A 20,276-nucleotide genomic window follows, 5' to 3' on the forward strand; every position below is an offset into this window, starting at 1 on the left:
GCCTCCCCAGGGAAGAGCAGCCGAACAGATGATTTCTCTAGCACTGCTTTCACCCTCAGAGACCAGGGCTTTCTGGTCTTTCAGGAGATCCACGCATCATCTCCCTGGATTATTCTATTCACCTGTTGATGCTGGACTTGCCTTGGCAGTGGTACCTGGTTTTTGGAGAAGTGAAAGTCTGTCCTGCTGCCTATTCTGATCCTGTGTTGTCCAGTTCTGAACATTTGTCATAAAAGGTTCTGTGGACCTTTGAAAAGAAATGGTTTAACTTTATGGCCTGTTTACTTTTCTGTTTTACAAGCTGCTTCATTAAAAATTTTTCTTTCTTTCTTTTTAATTTATTTGAGACAAAGAGAGAAGAGGGCAAGCACGAGTGAGGGGAGGGGCAGAGGGAGAGAGAGAAGCAGACTTTCTGCTGAGCAAGGCTCCCAATGCCAGACTTGATCCCAGGACCCTGAGATCATGACCTGATCAAAGGGTGACACTTAACTAATTGAGCTGCTCAGACACCTCCGAATAAAACTATCGTCCCTTGCAATACTTTCAGTTTATCTATTTGATTATTATTTGTATTGTTGATATGTTCTCTAAATATAAATCAATCCAAAAGTGTTTTTGAAATAAGGAAGAAAGAACCTTCTCTATTGAAGATGACAAACACTTGAGGTCTTTATTATCTAGCTCAGCAGAAAAAGGAGTACATGATACCAATTTTCTAGAATTGATTTGCAGAAGAATACAAAACATTTATCCCCTTTCTTATAGTAAAGTAATTGAACTTTTAATTAGAAGTCTAGTTTCTGTTTTTCTCCATGGTGCATTTGGGATAGTAAACTATGATAAATCATGCCCCCCCCCCGCCTTTGACCCCATTTGTCTGCCTCCACAAAGTACTCACCATCCTAAATTTTATGTGTTGATGATCAGATTTTTTATTGTATATAGCAGAAAATGACCTAAAAACCGTTATCGGCCAAATAAGAACCACAAAATTATTAGTGTGACTTAATATTACTCTAACTTAATTCCACCAAGACTTTGAAAAAGATCAGGTTGTAAAATTTGGTGACCATTAACAAATCCTGTTTCTAAGTTTAAAAAAAATTTTTTTATGAAAGAGTTGATTCATACAAAATAAGTTGCTTCCATTTTCTTTGCTGTTGTAAATAATGCTGCAGTTAACCTAAGGGTGCATGCGTATTTTTGATAAAATATCCAAAGAAAACTAAAACACTAATCCAGCTGCCTGGTTTGACTTGTCCTCTGCCATGTGCTGGACGTCTCTTTGGATCGGTCATGCAACATCCCCAAATCACAGTGTCTCCAATACCTATCACAAGGCTTGTTCTGTGGATGAAGTGCAGTAACACTGGAAAAAGTAGAGGTTCAGACCCACACTCAGCAGTGGATGCCAGCTACTATTACCACCTGAAGATGTTAAAGATTTTTACTTTTTAGATAACTTTCACAGATCTAATTCATTTTTGAAATGAAGAATAGCTGTGTGAGTACACTGTGAAACTCACTGAGGGGCGCACCTGGGTGGCTCAGTCAGTTAAGAATCTGCCTTTGGCTTAGGTCATGATCCCAAGGTCCTGGGATTGAGCCCCACATCAGGCTCCCTGCTCAGTAGGGAACCTGATTCTCCCTCTCCTGCTCCCCCTGCTTGTGTTCTATCTCTCTCTGTCAACTAATAAATAAAATCTTAAAAAAAAAAAAAAAATGGGACGCCCAGGTGGCTCAGCAGTTGAGCACCACCTTCAGCCCAGAGCCTGATCCTGGAGACCTGGGATCGAGTCCCACGTCGGGCCCCTGCATGGAGCCTGCTTCTCCCTCTGCCTGCGTCTCTGCCTCTCTCTCTGTGTCTCTCATGAATAAATAAATAAAATTTAAAATCTTTTTTAAAATTAAAAAAAAAAAAGAAACAAGCTCATAGAGCTGATTTGAGTTTTGCCAATGGGAAGCACTATTGCCTGTATCCCTTCTCATACAAAGGCATCTGGGACCATCCACAGAGGGGATCTGAGAGATCTAGGGGAATTGGATTGCTTCAAATACCCTCCTTTTGGTTAGGGAAATCCTTCCAGAAGGCCTTGTTTGAAATTCTCTGTAGTTACTAGAAAGAAAGCCGGATGCCCTGCAGCCCAGCAGATTCACAGGTGCACGATATCATTCCAGCACATATCTCCCTGTCTTGCCTAAGCCTTCCACTACTCTGGAATGCAAAAGAGCTCAAGAAACTTAAACTCAAAAATTGTTGAGAAACAATGCAGAGAGTCTTTGCAGTGGCATTAAACATTAAAATTAAAAACATATGGTCTGAAATTCAACTGGCATATTTAACATCTCAAATATACTCTGATGCCAAAAGGGATGCTAATCAAAACATGAGGGATTCGGCTTCTTATTTGGGAAAGACCATCACTGCCAAGGGGAGAGAGGCAAGATGCAAATCATTTTGCGATTTGAAAAAAATAGAGTAGCTAAGTCATTTAGTATATGCTGCTTTTAGGCAACTTGCAGAGTCAATAGGTCCAATACTCTTGCTTTTATTTGCAGGTACACTTGTGTAAGAATTTCACCTGGGGGGAATTTAAATCTCTTGGGAACATCCCACATAATATGTAATATAAAACAAATAATTTTTGTTTGTTAAAGTAATACTCCAATCATTATAGAGGAGTCAGAAATTTTTCCTAAGTAGAGAAGAAAATTCAAATCATATCCAGTTCATCCATACAAAGATAATTCACATTTTATTCTCGTACTTCCCGACTTCTCTGTGGACTTCCTTTTAAAGGACAATTGTAATCCTCTTGAAATGAGTTACTCACTTTTATCCCCTTATGTAGATCTTGTGGAGTCAATAGGTCCAACACTTATGAAAAAAAGCCACTTTCCAAACTATTTCTCCTCTTTCCACTGGGCACCTCCCAACCATCCTCTGCCATTTACTCTCTTATTTGGGAATCTATTCTCTCTGATGCTTTAATGGTCAGTTCTGAGCTTCACTCTGCTCCAGATTTTAGCCACATCAGGCAGGGCTTTTCTCCTCTTCCATAAAGCTCTTTCTAAACATCGGCCTCTCTTGGCTCTCCTCCCAGCAGCTCTTTCCATTGCCATCTCGTTGTTGGAGTGTCCCATCTGTTCACAGCTGTATCCCTAGTTTCTCAGTAAATAGTGAATAAGTGCCTCCCCAATTCAGAGAACTTTGTAGAGGTAGGGGAGGGAACAGTCCATAACTTTTTCATCACAGAGCATATGAATTATAAACAAGGACTCTAGGGAGAGCATTGGTTCAAATTCTGGCTCTGTCCTTAACCAGCTCTGTGACAAGCAAGTTTTGTGGCCCATTCCATTCTCAAACTTAGCATGCCTCTTCCCCCTTTTTATAACAAACCCTCGACCTGAGGTAAAACGTAGATGTACTACAAACTTCTATGTACAATTTCAGAAAGCATTATTATGTTAGTTTTGATATAAAAGAATTTTATGGTAACACAATATATATTGATTGGAAGAAATATTTCAACTACATTAGAAGATATTCTGAGTTGCTGGTGTTTGCACACATCTACAAGACCTAGTACACAGGACAAGCATGAATGTGGAAGGATTAAGTGGTGTTGGCCACTCAGATCTCACAAGTGGTTATTGGCATTGGCGACATGACTTTCTGAAAAAGTACACAGCTCGTGGCAAAGTTAAGGCTAACCTTTCCTCAGTGTTCACTGTTGTTTGCATTCCTTGAAAATTGTGTACATACTGATAGGTTGAAAAAATATTTTATATTTCTATAACAAAGAAACTTGAGGGAAGGTCTGTCAACTACAGGAGTATCTGGAAGGAAGATCTTGTGGGGGCAGGGGACAAATCTTTGTGGGACTGTCCTGCCTGTTTCAAGATGTCCAGCATCTTAGCTCCACTCCCAGCTCCTCACACTCACTGGAACAAACAGAAATCCCCCCTAGGTGGTACCTGTGGGGCACTGTGCCCTGTGGTGCACTGACAGCCCTTCTGCATCTCTGTTCTTTCATCTGTAATGTCAGGGAAATCCATGCATCTAAAGCACATGAGGCAGTTCCTGGCATGGATAAGTGTTTACTCCCAGTGACAAGAGTTTACCTTTCTTGAGGACCTGTTGTGTGCTGGGCACCCCCCTGGGGGCTTCATATGTGTTATATATGTTCGTATGCTTTATATTAGCCCTAGGAAATAGTTCCCAGGATAACCTCCATGTTATAGGTAAGACAACTAAACATCAGTGTGAATCCGTAGTTTGTCTGAAGGCAAACAGCTAATGGGGATTAGGGATTTGAACCTAAGTCCTTGGCCCCAGGGTCTTTGATCTTCCCACTGTACCCTACTGTTCTGTTACTAGTCACTGTCATTCCATGTCATCATAATAGAGCCAATGTAGAGGGCATAATGGACACTAAATGTTTTTTTAATGAAAAACTATTAATACACAAGTTCACTGAATGACTTACTTGCTGGCAAATGTATCTGAATTTCCACTAGGCTCTTAATGGTGAATATAGGCATATTTTTAAGATTTTATTTATTTATTTGGGAGAGAACAGAGGGAGAGAGAGAGAGAGAGAGAAGCAGAGGCTCCATCCCAGTACCCCAGATCATGACCTGAGCTGAAGGCAGACACTTAACCAGCTGAGCCATCCAGGTGCCCCGTTCAAACAGTATTTAAATAAATTAATAAAAAGTGTAAAAAAGTTTGGGGAATATCTTGAAAGAAGTTTTAAACTTTAGAAATGTCTAACCTAACGTTAGCTATTTGCATTTACAAAATGCCAGTTTATTTTCCATGAGCTATCTAGCCCATCCCTAGTTAAGATTCATGCATATTCTTTTTTTTTTTTTTTTTAAGATTTTATTTATTTATTCACGGAAAACACAGAGAAAGAGGCAGAGACATAGGCAGAGGGAGAAGCAGACTTCCTGTAAGGAGCCTGATACGGGACTCGATCCCAGGATTCCAGGATTACGACCTGAGCCAAAAATAGACACTCAACCACTGAGCCACCCAGGTGCCCCACATATTCTAAATAATATGATCTTGATACAATTGTGCTTACCATAATAAAATGTAGAGTTAAAGTAGACCCTTGTCAAAATATGTTTTACAGAGATTAGTGCTATGAAAGTTAACATACAATGATTTTAGAATGTGATACAGAGGTTAAACTAAGGTTTGAAATTCACAAAAGGCATAGGCTTTTTAAGAAGGTTATTAAGATCCAGTATGCAGTGAATGACTTGAATTTCCATTGTGTAATTGTTATCATACCCTATCATGGCTGAGAACATTCAGCCTAAAAAGAGTCAAATTATCCTTAGCTAATATATAAATTATAGTTTACAACATTGTAATTCCATGAGGTTGTTTTAAACTTTTAGCAATGTTTGGTATAATTACAATATTGTACTGTTCTTATTCAAAGAAAGCAATAGAATTTCCAGTAAGGAATATTTGGAAGCTAGTAACTGCTAAAGGAACAATGGAGACTTTTGTAGACCTCTTTATATCTTTTGGGGGATGGAGAAAGAAACCTTAATTCTTCGTGTTTTCTAAAACCCTCCCCTCTTATCAGATTCAACGATAAATGTTATTTTATCTATTATTACTTTGATACAAGTAATACAATTTTTTAAAAACTACCCAAGATTTAAAAGAATTATGGTAACAAATGTTTGAGTATCATGTCCAAAATAAAGCAAAGTAGGGATGCCTGCGTGGTTTAGTCGGTTGGGTGTCCAACTCTTGATCTCAGCTCCAGTCTTGATCTCAGGGTTGTGAGTTAGGGTCCCGCATTGGCCTCTGCTGGGTGCAGGGTCTACCTAAAAACAAACAAATAAAGCAAAGTAAAGAAGTAACTTTCAGGATGAAAGAGGCATGTCAATGAAATAATAAAGACCTCATGCAGTAGAATAATTTAAATAGAATTGTAAAACAGACACTAACAATCAGCCTTATATTATACAGTGAACTCCTAAAGGCATACCTGGTATATCAGAAACATGACAAGAATGCTGATGACCAGTGTTACTCATCAATATTCTAGGAGTCCTAGCCAGTGTAATTAAACAAGAACAAGAACAAAATTAAAAAATTGAAAAGGAGGAGACTAATGTTCTTTTATTTATATATAGTATGATTTTATCACTAGAAAATTCAAGGATTTTTTTAAAATAGTAAAAGTTATGGTTGATGAGTTACATGCAATGTAAATATGTAAAAGCCAATAATTTCACTTTACAGCAGCAATAAAAAGTTAGATACTATAATGGGGGAAAATACCCTACTTATATGTGTTCTCAAAACAATAAAATACTTAGGGATAAATGTAACAAGAAATGAGCACGGAGGGCAGCCCCATTGGCCCAGTGGTTTAGTGCTTGCCTTTGGCCCAGGGCGTGATCCTGAGGCCCCAAGATAGAGTCCCGCATCGGGCTCCCTGCATGGAGTCTGCTTCTCCCTCTGCCTGTGTCTCTGCCTCTCTCTCTCTGTCTCTCTCTTTCTCTCTCTCTCTCTGTGTGTGTGTGTGTGTGTGTGTCTCCCATGAATAAATAAAATCTTAAAAAAAAAAAAAAAGAAAGAAATGAGCACGGAGGAAAAAAGATCTGTGAAATTTTATTGAAAGACCCAGAGCAAGACCTAAGTCCATAGTGAGGCATGTCCCATGTTCTTGGATGGAAATAATCCATCTTGAACAATTATCATTCCTCTGTCAAACTAGCATATAAAATTGCTATGGTATACCATGCCATACTATCTTATGCTATTCAGTACTATACTGCACTATATTATATAGTTACCATAAGAGCTATGCAGGAAGATGAGCTTCGTCATTAAATTAATAACATGTGTCTAGATTCTACAAAAATAAATTCATTAGGATAAACAAAAAAATTTAAAGAGTAATGATGGTTGACCTACCTAACTCTCCATATCAAAGCAAGGTAATGCTGCCATAATAATAAAGAGGGATAGAGAAAGAAATAATACCAAAAGAACCCTCTGAAGTGTCCCTAAATAGACTCATTCCATTATATGTAGAAATTAATGATTTGATAAAGATGAATTCAAACCTGTTGCTAATAGATGGGTTAATGATTAAATGACATTTGGACAATTGGCTATTAATTTTAAACAAACTTCAGGGGTGCCTGTGTGGCTCATTCCATTAAGTGTCTGACTTGGATTCAACTCAGGTCATGAGCCTCAGGGTTGTGGGATGGAACCCAGAGCCAGGCTCCATGCTCAGCAGGGAATCTGCTGGAGATCCTCTCCCTCCGCTCCTTCTCCCTCTCGCACATATGCACACTCTTCTTTCTCTAAAACAAATAAATAAATCTTTAATAAAAACCCACAAATTTCAGACTCCTGTATCACAATACATTCAGAATAAGGATAGATAAAAATTTTAGTGTGAAAATTAAATTTAAAACTTCAAGATAAAAGCAAAAAAGTATTCAGTATTATTGGTGTAACATCAAGGTAACTAAGAATAAATTTATATGAAACACGAAAAGATGTTCATGATATATACAGTAAAAGAAATGAAATTACAGAACAATTTTATAATATTCTCATTTTTAGAAACTTTGCAATGAATATCCATACCGCGTATGCAGTGAAAGGGTGTAAACAATGTATAGCAAGGGTGCCTGGCTTGCTCAGTCGATGGAATGCACAACTCTTGATCTTGGGGTTGTGTGTTTGATTCCCATGTTGGGTATAGAGATTACTCTTTTAAACAAGATACATATCAAATGATTGCTTTTCTCTATGGAAAACGAGGACATGCCTGATTTTTACTTTATACTTTGTTTTACTGGTATTCTTGAAACTTTTCTACTTGGGGTTGTTAGGGTGTGTTACTTATGTAATTTTTAACACAAGGAGAGTTGGCTTGAAACATCTGAAGTAATTTGATATGCAGAGTTAGGGAGACAAGCATTCTAGGCAAAGCGCACAGGACAAACGCATGGTGAAGTGTTGGTGGATTCTGGGGATGGTGTGGCTGGAGTGTAAGACATAGGGAATGAATCTTATGCTAAGATCAGGTCATTTGGGAGGGGAGTAAATGTTAATCTGGAAGGCTGTGCTTGTAATTAATAGTGGAGATAAATTGTCAATTTTTAAATAGTTATTCCAGGAAGAAGCCTGAGAAGATGGCTTTTGAGACAAGCAGTGACGAATGGGTAAGATGTAATCCAGTAAAGTGGGGCAGTCAGGGCAGAGAGGTTATGTGTTTAAGGAATCACTAGTAGTTCAGTAGCCCAAAGCTATGGCAGAGAAGACAGATTGGAGGTATATTTTCAACATCCTTAAAACTCATGGAAAAGAGTTAGTACAGCTTCTAATCTATGAGGGTTTCCAGAACGATAATGCAGAGTTACTGTTGCCAGAAACCCCCATGTAGATGGTGTTTCTTTCCAGCCCTGCCTCCCTCACATAAGTAATTCCAACTTCTGGAAGTAGAAGAGGGGGGAAGGGCCAAAATCCTACCCAAGGGTGCTCCCTCCCTAGGAAAAGGCTCCATCAGCAGGTAAAGATGTGGGTGCTGTAAGACCCACAAGATGATCACTGTGCATTTCCACAAAGCAAGATCTCACAAATACAATGTTGAGTGAAAAAGCAGATTGTGGATTGTGAGTACATTCTAACACGTTCCAAAGACACAAAAATAGCACTATATTTTGTATGTATGTACAGGTAGAAATGCAGCACCTGGATAAGCACCAGGTTAGTAAGAGTTTCCCACTCTTGGGGGAAGGATGGATCTCAACTCTCTATGTGCTGTTTACCTTCTTCCTAAAAGGAAAGTATGCAACTGTGACAAAATGTTAATGTTTGTTAGTTATGCACCGGGGGAGGGGGAGGAGGGGGGGAAGTGGGGAGGAAATGCAGGTCTATAATTTAGGAGAGAGGTTGAGGCCAGCACCTCAGATTAGCAGTCATCATTAGAATGTGGTCAAGTATTTAGCTTTTTTGAGCTAAATCTGGTTGCTCATAGTCATGCTTAGAGGGTCAGGGCTTTATGTTACTTTCTAGTGGAAGTGATGGGTGAATGCCAGTAGCTGCCATAGTCAGGCCAGCTCAGCCAGATGAGCCTTCCTCTACATACTGATCTGGGAGAGACTGAGGCTGTGTGCCCTGCTTTCCAGGGGCAGCGAGAATGGCTTATTCATCCACGAAGTGCTCCTTCTTCCACATTGAGATTTTCTAATGAATGAGATTCTTTAACATTTTCCATATTTTTGGGGTCTTTGAGTGGCTCAGTCAGTTAAGTGTCTGCCTTCAGCTCAGGTTATAGTCCTGGGGTCCTGGGATCAAGCCCTATACCAGGCTCCCTGCTCAGCAAAGGAGTCTGCTTCTCCCCCTTCCTTTTCCCCTCCCCCACTGCTCACGCTGTCTTGTACTCTCTCAAGTGAATAAATAAAATCTTTTTAAAAAAATTTCCATATTTTCAGGTGTTGGGGCACACAAACATTCTGAATGTCAAATACCAGCAATCTGAGTACCTTCTTGATTTCCACCTTGTTTAGTCCTTTTTTGTTTGTTTTATAAAATTGCATGAATGCTTTGGTTGAGTGTGGATTGTTATTACTTTTTAGGGTTAGGCAATAATTTAGTGATGTAACTTCTAAAAGTATTCAAAACAACTATAAAAACAGGTTTGGTTTTTTTTTGGTTTGTTTGTTTGTTTGTTTAATTTTTCCTCCAGAAAGCATTTCTTTGTTTAGCACGTAACACACACAGGGAGGTAGAATTGAGCGAGAACCATCCTTGATGTCAGATGAGCAGGAAACCCTTTGGAGCCCTACACGTATATCCTGTGCTTCTGCATACTGGCATACATACTGGTTCCTGCTTCCCTGCCTTAATTCTGAAGCTTGTGATCAGATTCTCTTTCAGTTACTTATCAATCACATAACTTTGGGACATTTATGGGCACATCTCAACCTCTAAAATTTCAGCTCTTTCATCAGTCAAACTTTAAGCAAATTTCACATCTTTTCTAAATCAAAAATGTAACCTTGACTTCAGTCCCAAAGTTACTATTGTTCACAGAAAGAAAACACTGAGTAATGTTGAAATAATGTACAAACTGAAATGATAGAAATGAAAAATGTTTTCATGAATCTGAATAGGCTTTGTTCCCACAAGCACATCAGTTTTTGTGGAAACTTAACTAACATCAGTTAAGATTAGGTTCACCCACAAAGAACAGCAACAGTGAAAGAAAGGGACCCAAAACAACTGCAAGTTTATTTCTCTGTCACATAAAAGAAACCTAGTCTAGGCTGGAATGGTAGCTTCTCAATCATTAGGGGCTCTATACTGCCTTGTAGTCTAAGATGATTGCCCAAGCCCCAATCATCACATCTATATCCCAGCCAATAGGAAGAAGGAAGAAAGGCACACCCTTTATTAAGAGCCTTCCTGGAGGTTATACCTAACACTTCTGTTAATTAATCACCTTGGTCACACTGCTGCACTTAGCAACAAGAGAAGCTAAGACATTTTCTGATTCAACATGGTCTCTTCCATGTCTTTCTCCAAAGAGATATCTAACTCCAAAGAGATATCTCCAAAGAGTTGATAACCCACTGTCAGCATAACATAGCTCCAGAGGTTTTCCAGATACGCAATTGAGTCAATGCCACATCAGCCATTTTATAATCACCATTCGTTTTTGACAGTACCTACCAGTTGACCAGACAGGGTCAAGGAGAGCAGACTTTTGGCTTTTCTACAGAACCATACTTAGGATTGTCTTCCAAGTCAGCCAAACCAACCGACTCACTTTCATTCTTAAGTACATCACAGATCATTTTTGTAGAAGAGTTTAGAACATGGCCAAAAGTAAGACCGGGTTTATAAATCATGACTTCTTATAATAGAATAACTATATAATAAAATATTATCTGGCAGATGTTAGTATCTTGAGGAAATGTTCCACATTAGGTTCATTGAAAAGAGCAGGATACCAAAGTATCTATAGAGCATGACATCCATTATGTTAGAGATGAAGGCGTGTAAATAGGGATCCTTGTCCTTGTGAGAACCACCCCTGGCTGTCCTACAGACCCATCTTTGAAATTTGCAAGCTAGGTGAGCATAATGAAGCCTTGTATTAATGCTTATCTTTTGCCAGTATAATAAACATAATGAATATTTCTACACACTTGCATTTCCCTGTATAATACAAATAATCCTATTGTAATGAGCAGCTTTACCCAAGTCAGACTCACTTTTAGATTAAAGGCCAGGCTGGGAACCTCCAAAGGGAAGCAGAGGAGAAAGAAGTGGCAAATTGAGGATTCATTCTTGGTTTATACAAAATGAGAAGTATGGCAAACTGTAGTTTTGGCTCCTTTGGCTTAAGGATAAGGTAGAGGTTGGGAGGTGGGAACATTCAAAGTATTCCTGATTGTTACCTTTGCCCTAGAAAATATATTACCGGACCTCTCAAAGATATCTTTTCTCTGTCAACAGTAGAGTGATAGCCAGGAAATAGATTATAGTGAAAATGGTTAAAAGTACCTGATTTGGTTCTTTCTTCACATCACATTTTCCAATAATATATCACGAATAATCATATTTTTTTTAACGGAAAAAGTCTTTATCAAAAATAAGCCAAAGAAAAAATATGTGCATACCTCCTTTCAAGGTTATTTCAAGGTTATTTTCTTGGAGTTTTTTATAGACGTAAATAGGAATTACTGGTCTTTTCAGTGTATTCTAATTTTTTTCTTAAGATCAGATCTTTTCATGATCCAGTCCTGTAGGACAGGCACTGGGGCTTGTCCTATCCTGTCCATATCACACATACCGGAGGAAATGTGGAAGGCAGGACAGTGAAGACCATTCTTGCCTCTACCCCCAAAAATAAATATCGCTTATAGCGAGGGTGCCGTTGCATCCATGACCCTAAATATAAATGTAATGGTTGATAACACTGAGGTTGGGGTCATTGTTCCTTGTGAGCTGTCATTGCTGTTTGCACCAACCCTGAGCAGAAGGGAGCCAGGCCTGAATAATCATTACATTGATCTTACAAGTACTGCGGCACCACCGTACTTACCACTGACTGTTGTCCGAAATTGAAGACGTGAAGCCGGCCAAGACTGTCAACTCTTAGCTGCCCCTCTGCTGCCCTGGGGTTTCGCTGGTCAGTCAGGTTGCCCGGCTGGTGACTAGCCCACTTTCATCAGAGAATCCTATATATAGTGAATAAGATCCCTCTATTAAAGCATCTGAGGATTTAAAAAAAAAAAAAAAAACAGTAGGACTAGACATGACTGTAAAATGAGCAGGTCTCCCTCCTCCCGTGTTAGATAAGAAATCTGCAAAGTAGAGTCCGGGCCAGTAAGTCTTGGATGTTTTGACTGAGACTCAAAGCATGAAGTCCATTTTTTTTTTTTTTAAATCACAAATGCATGCGCCCATGCACAGGTGTGTGTACACAGAACTGAATCAATCATGTCTTCTGAAACAATACTACTTACTCTCATTATGTGTAATGTATCCTAATATTTCTTTTTCTCTAATTCTGGTTGTAACCCAGTACGTTGATTTTGGGACCCATCATTGGGTCTCTGCCTTCAGACTGGAGAATCCCTGCTCTGCCTGCTTGTTAAATACATTGTAGTATCTTCCAACTTTGAAGCTTAAAATGTTTTCCTCTGTCTTAGTTTCTTCTATTAGAAGTTATCATACTAGGAATGTTGGTGTATTTAATTCGTTCTCAAGGTCAGTAACCATAGTTTCACTTGCTGGGTTTCTTGTACTTGCAGAAAAAGCTATTACATAGGTTTTTTTATGTTGATTTTTCCTGGGAACCTTTCAGATAAAATATATTTATTTTAAGGCATCTTTACTTTTTTCCTTCTTGATTTGTTTTCTTGAAATGCTCAATAAAAAAATGCTCTATTTCATCTTTTGATTATTGTAGGGTAAGACATGTTGGTAGCCAAACCTTTCCAGATTTCTCTTTCAAATTATCTTCCTTGTGACCAGTTCTTGGGAGCAGCAAGAGAACAGCTCCACCCCCATGCAATCATCCAAAATTCCAGGCCTCTAGCCAGAACTCTGGGACTCCACTGTTTGCTAAAAACAGAAGGGTTAAAACCCTGGTCATGGCGATGACATTATACAAATGCTCGTGATTGCTACAAGAAGATGGGAACTGTTTGGATAATGGGTTCATGAATTTAATTCAGTTGGATTTTTATAAAGGAGGTAAAAATAACATGTATAATTTAATTTTCATCTTTTAACATTTTTTTCCAAAATTAAATTTCACTTTGGTCAAAATTATTTTATAAAATAGGATGATTAATGATGGTTTCAAATAATGGGAATCAGTGTCTATAACTAATTAACTCCAGAGGATGGAAATTCTGGGTCCTGACACCACAGCGCATCTAAGTGGCATTACTGTCAAAGTTTTTTTTGTCATTACTGAAAACATATGGTTCAAGTTGATCTGTGTCCTTTTTATACTTTGCTTATCTTTTTCTTTCCTTTCCCCAGATACATCCTCAATAACTTTCTCATGCATTCTATACTACTACCAAAATTCCCTAATATATATAAGCATTGCCATCACCAAAAGGGTAAGTGGAAAGGCTTGGACTAGTACTAATACTGTTTTCTTACTGATTTCCTTCTGTGGGTCTCCTTATATGTGTCTGGTTGGTTCTACATACTCTTAGGGAAATATGACCTTAAGACATTTAATAAAACCAAAGAGGAACATGGAACATAGGTTAAAAAGGCACATCCTAAAGAGCAGAAAATATTTGATTTTTTGGTAAAATTTCAGAGAATTAAGATGAGTTAGATCCTCAAAATTAATGTTGGACAGCAAGCTTGCTGCTTTTTTTTCCAGCTATCATGGTAATGCTAAGCTTCCCTTATAATTAATGATTCATCCTGGTTTCCTTAGTCTCCTTCTAGTCACTGAAAAAAAAAAAAAGAATTAAAATGCTCAAAGACTAGGCTATCTCAAGCACAAGCTCAAGTTCAGAATTCATGTGTTTCTGTGACTTTGAACAGAGTCTTCCCTGAGTTTATCGGCAGACAGCTGCAGCTGGATAGACATGTTTACACAGGGCAAAGAGAGTCAGTTTGAAGAGTCTAGTTTCCACTCCTTTAGCACTGTTTAGGAATTATAGCCTACAATGCTTCAGAATGAAGTCTAGCCAACCTATTCCTTGCTTCCCCTGTACAAAGGTTTTATTTTTATTTCTGATTTGTTGCAAGAAAATAAAGTGCTGACTACATGGAAGCTACAGTTTCATTCCTCCCTCTGTTTAGAAGAAATTCTTTTAAGGATTCAGGTAGCAAAATTGGCCCTGTACAGACATATTTCTTATCCCAACCCCTTTTGAGCCAAGTGGATTGCAAGGACTAGTTCTTCTATGAGACGTCTCAAGTCCATAAACTGAAGTTCATGTCCAAAAGTCATGGGGAACTCAGTATGTCGTATATTTGATACCTCTGTTTTTACATGTATGATAAAGACAAAAATTATTGCCATTATAAAGTGGCTATGAAATCTGAAGGTTTTGATCTTCAGATCTGAGTACACATGGAATAAAGGGCCCCTTGGTTACACAGCAGGTAGAAATTCCATTATTGATTCTTATGACAACATCAGGCATATCAAGTAGCCAGAAACTCCGGGAAAAATGATCGTGGTGCCTCAGTTTAGAGTCCAAGGTGGGGTTTCCTCAAGGTAAAAGCAAAAAAGAATCTTAAATCTAAAGCAGTTGTTCCCTGTTCTCCCACCGTGTATACATAGTGAGGACAGGAACGTACAAGAGCGTTGGCGTCATTCATTTCCCCAGTGAGTCATGGGAAGGCAGATGGCTGGCTAGAGGAGGCTGGGAAGTCAAGTCTAGGGTTCTGACTTGCCCCACGGAAGGGGACCGTTTGGTTCTCAGGAGGCTAGGTGGCCAAGCAAGGGTTCTCTGCCTGTGGCCTGTTGATGCGTTGGGTACCAAGCCCAGTGGAACTGGTCCGGAAAGATTCATTTCTGGGAGCTCTGTCCTTGTCTACCTTGTCTAATAGACTCCCTGTTGCTATCCAGGACTTGGCACAGTTGGCACATAGACCAAGAAGTGAAAGAGTACTGTGTTCCATAATCCTTAGATTATTTGCTCCAAGAGAGAAAACAAATTTATGAATTCAGTTTAAAAAACAAAAACAAAAAACAAAAACAAAAACAAAAAAACATTATCATAATGAAGAAGACTCCAGATTACATACTTTCTGTTATGCAATCCATATTGCAATTAGAAACAAGTCTGGACACACCTGTCAGAGTTCAGGAAAAGAATTCCTATACCAAAATATTGAAGTACAAGCAGTCAAGACTGTCGGTGGAAATACAACCCACCAAGCAGTTCTGCTGGAGAAATGCTGCTGATTAGTTGACTCATCGACAGGACAGCAGGGGCATGGGACACTGGCATAGACTGTGGTCAGATGGGCCATGTTTTCAACCCAGGCTCCATCCCATATAGCTGTATGAGCTTGGGAAGCACTGTTTATCGTTAGCCTCACAAGCCTATGTGTCAGGTAAAGGTCCCTCATGGGCGTTGGAGAGAAAAACAAGACAGACAGTGTCAAGTATGTTGCCTGGCACATAGGCAGTGCTTTAGCGAATGTTAGTTCTGTGCCTTTCTCATGCCCAGTCTCTAATTACCATAGCTTTCCCCATCATATGTATTTGTTCCTGACAGTAAGACTGATCATTGCTACCACCTATGTTGTCCTATTTGTAACATTCTCAGGAAGAGTATCTAGAAAGCATAAGTCTCCTTCATCATGCTTGAACCACAGTAGTATCAACCTCTGTTGTTATTTTGGTGGATAATTCTAGTTTTAGAGGGTTTTTGTGGAGGGAGTACTGGTGAGGGGACTGTCTTGTCCATTGTAGGATGTTTGGCAGCCTCCCTGGCCTCTACCTACAAGATGCTGATTACAGCAACCAAAAATGACTGCAGACATTGCCAAATGTCCCGTGGGGAACATAATCTACCCCTCATTAGAGAACCACTGATCTACCTTTAAGGTCTGTGATTACATAGAAATGGATTCAGTAAATGTACTAAAGCTTGAGACCATTCAGAAATAAATGTGCTACCCCTGAAACAATGCAGTATATGTTAACTAAATTGGATTTAAATTTTAAAAACATTTTTTTTTTTAAAGAAGTAGATGTGAAACACTTGGATTCAAATTTACTATGTACCGGTAAAGAAATTAAAATTTTAAAATAATAGGGGGAATTCAAGCAAGAAAATGTAAAAGGGGAAAGGTCAGAAAGATGTTCCTTTTTAATTAGGTAATTAATATTTCTGATCTTTGTCATGTTAAAAATGTACTATTTCGGGACGCCTGGGTGGCTCAGTGGTTTAGCACCTGCCTTTGACCCAGGGCCTGATCCTAGAGGCCCGGGATCGAGTCCCACATCGGGCTCCTGCATGGAGCCTGCTTCTCCCTCTGCCTGTGTCTCTACCTCTCTCTGTCTCTCATGAATAATAAATAATATCTTTTTTAAAAAAATGTACTATTTCCTCACTAATGAGACATGGGTACATAAGAGCCAGGCAAAATAATAGAGGTTCAGTAATTATTAAATGAGAGAAAATAAGATTTTCCTTAATTCTGAGATGCAGGTGTTTAATTAAAAGCTGCTTTTAAATAGAATGCGAAGAGGCAGAGAGCATGTAGAGCAGGTAGGAAAGTGCTGAGGTGAGCATCAGAGGGACCTGCAACAGTATCCCAGGAAGGAAACTTGCCAGGCACATATGAACCCTGAGGAGGCTAGTTCCCTCAGAGCTCTAGAATTTTATGAAACCATGATTTTTAGGTCCCACCTGTGAGATGGTGATGTGAATGTTTGTTTTTTAATTTAGCTGATTGGTGCTTGCTTACCTGAGTCCTCATTGTGATTAAAATCTTCAGCGCATGTGTACTGCAAATGGGACACATGATAGGACAATTTGACATATAAAAATCATCTCTCTGCCTCATCGAAGAATCTCATAGACAATATGTGCCTGCCAGTCATGTTTTGTCATCTTTTATGTTCATTTGGTACACAGTTACTCAGGATGCAATCGTAGAGCATCACAGAAAGCAAACCACTTGGTTGTCCAGCATTGGTTTTTACTCTCCACCTGAACCCTGAGCTCTGTTTCCTGTGAAAGTGCGAACAGTTTTTGTCCAAACAGCTAGTCCTTTCCCAATGCGGACCCATGCACACTTCCTTTATGAACACATTATGGGCTATAAAGTTTGAATCAAGCCATGCTACCAAATCACGACCTAACAGCTTCTGTGCTTACACAGAAAAGTATCAGTTTCCTGTTTTCCTTCATGTTGTAAGTTGACTAGTTGTGACCACCCCACCTCCCCCCCCCCCAAAAAAAAAGAGATTGCCGAGACAAATGATTGTTGCACTTGGAAACATTTTCTTGCAAGCTTTTTTAAATATGCAGCTTTCACAACGCTACATTATGTGTTTATCCAGAATGCAAAGTCATAGTAAATATCCTTGCTTCATGACTCAAGAACAGGTGCCTATTAAAATCAACATTAAGTAATTCTTTAGCATGTACATCTTTTAAAATTTATCAGAAGCAGCAAATATGATAGGTGACTGAATTGCTTATTTCAGATCACTAGGAAAACTTAACAGGTTTTCTCTGTTGACAATTCTCAGGAAGTGCCTGGGAAATAGAATGGCTCATACCCTGCTCACATCAAGACCCACTGACGTGCAAGACACAGATACATAGCACCGCACACTGTCCATTTCCAAGCCAGTACTTGTTGATGTCATTTTATTATGTGGTCCTTACTTGTGGGATTCGCGATTGTGCACCAGCACACCTTTTCCCCACTGTTTTCCTTAGCAGCCCAGTATTTGAAAACAACATAGAAATGATTCCATGCCATACATATTTTAGGACAGTCTGCAAAGTGTGAGAATCTGGCACTTTCTTCTGTTTTCAACACATTGCTTGCACCCTGTATTTCCTTTACATTTGGAAGCCACAGCCCCTGGACCTTTATAACTGTATCCTGTTTCCTTCCCCAACTTCAGTTCTCTTTGTTACTCCTTCTTTTTTTTTTCAATTTATCTCTTAAAATATGAAATTAAGCTTATTAGCAAGCCCATGTAGACATTTGCAGTGGTCATACCTTTATCACATATGACATTTATACCTTTTATTAAAACTGTTTTGCTACTTCTGGGAAAAAGGAAGCATGACAGGGAGGTATGAAAACATTTTTAATTGATTAATTTTATTTTTTGTGTCTACCTGTCTTCACTGAACGATGGCCTTGACTTGATCACCACTGGCTCTGAATCCCACTCTGCTAGTTTCTTCATATCTTTAATAATTTGTGTGCACCAGGTACCGTGACAAGTACTGGGCATACTAAGATAAGTAAGACATAGTCACTGTCCTCTGAGTAGGAGATGACACATAAGTCTAATTGGGACGCTGCATGAAGAGATCGATGTGGGCCTGGTGAAGGAGCAAACCAGAGGGCCAAGAGGGGCAGGAGAGCAAGCCAGCTCTCCCTGAGAGGATCAGGGCAAGCTTCTGGAGCATCTGAGCGAAGGCTTGGACAATGCATTTAGGAGAGATGAACATTCCAGTTGTTCCTATCTGGAGGAGGGTCGGATATGACAAACATAGTATGTACGGGCTCTACAGGAAGTTTGATATTAGTAAAGCACAGAACTTCAGGCAGAGTGAAGATGGACATGGGTGTGTGCTTGACGTAACATTGGGTGGTCTTCATTTTTGTGATAAGGAACTTGGATGTTTTCTGTGAGGCAAGAGTGAGCCAATGAAGATTGGAGAGCATGGTGACTACATTGTGTGAAATTTAAAGAAGAGAAGAGATGGTTTCTGAAGTAAACTTGAGCTTGCACCTTTTCAGGGGAGTGAAATGATTATAAATGATCTGTGCTATTAATAGATTTGTGACCAGGTGTTATAAAACTTTGCTATTCTCCTGCTCCCTCTTTTTGTTTATTTGTTTTAGAGATGAACCCATTCATCCAGTGCCTACTGTGTGTCTGGCAGCATCAGTCTCTTGGAGCTTAGTCTAAGAGAGGAGCTTCAGGTGGAAACAGGCATCCAATTGGAAAGACTTTGCACCAAACACTGCACAGAAAAATCTACTTCCATCCATAGGGCGATATTAAGCAGTTTTTCAAATATAATGGCATTGAAAAAAAACCCACATACACAACTTTGTTACTTGAATCCCTACTCCTCAGAACTGATCAGAGAACAAGTCATGTTGGTTGAGGTAATAGACTTCTCCAGTCAGTATGGATCATTTCTCTTCATCTTCACAAGCTGATGTCTGCTCTTGCTCTCTCCTTTACCTGAGAATCTCTTTGCTCCTCCCTAACCTCCCTCCCTCCCTCCACCCCCAACTCCTTACTTCTCTGCCTGGAGAAGTCCTAGTGTCCCTCAGAGCCTGACTCCATTGTCACCATTCTCCAAGCCTGCCCTGCAACATCCATTCCTCCCCATGCACTGCACCTGCCTTCTCTCCAGTCCAATGTCAGACGGTCTCTGCCCCCAGGTCCCTGGAGAGCTTGACATGAGGGATCCTAATCCTCACATCACTGAGCCACTGCCCTGAGAAAAATGCCTGGACATAGCAGGAATTCAACAGATACTAAAGAATTGAGTATAATCAATTCATGGGAGGGTTGTTCTCTTGGGTAATGATGATGCGGACCATTTATGTGAGCTCCCAGTATATACCATAAAGCAATAATGGAGTACTTGATGTACTATCTGACTTAATTCTCCCAACAAGTCAAATGGGGACATTGAGATTCAAATAGGTTTACCTTTTGGTTGTTACTGTTCAGTTGACAGCTCATATGCACAGCTCTCTGGTCTGGATCCAGACTGGACCCGGTCTGTCTGATACTAATCGGTAGGATGTCACCTTTCCCCTGATGGGAGCCCACTCTATAATGACCTTTGACAAAATTAACTGAACATTCCTCTTCTGGGGTCCTCTATGCCACTACTATGCCAAAGTCACCACTGCTTTTACCAGGAGTACCACTGAGATAGGGATTGTTACTGTCAATGATCTTCTCTGGATTTGACCACCACTAATGAAATCACTAGAATTGTCCCAAATAGTGTGTAAAAAGGAATGTCTTTTACTTCTGTAGCTCATT

General features: G+C 39.5%; 1 protein-coding gene and 1 long non-coding RNA gene across 4 annotated transcripts in view; one reads left to right on the forward strand and one right to left on the reverse strand.

Moving 5' to 3' along the window:
* MTHFD1L (methylenetetrahydrofolate dehydrogenase (NADP+ dependent) 1 like) overlaps positions 1 to 20,276 on the forward strand; it is a 187,194-nt gene that overhangs the window by 91,078 nt on the left and 75,840 nt on the right. The gene's annotated exons all lie outside the window — the stretch shown is intronic.
* Positions 4,909 to 12,680, reverse strand: LOC125756066 (uncharacterized). The gene is made up of 3 exons (XR_007414077.1): positions 12,538 to 12,680; positions 12,114 to 12,249; positions 4,909 to 5,856 (listed from the first exon to the last, which is right to left on the reverse strand). It is a non-coding gene; the product is annotated as an uncharacterized LOC125756066 (long non-coding RNA).

This window comes from Canis lupus, chromosome 1 (genome assembly GCF_003254725.2).
Source record: "Canis lupus dingo isolate Sandy chromosome 1, ASM325472v2, whole genome shotgun sequence".
NCBI classification, from domain to species: Eukaryota; Metazoa; Chordata; class Mammalia; order Carnivora; family Canidae; genus Canis; species Canis lupus.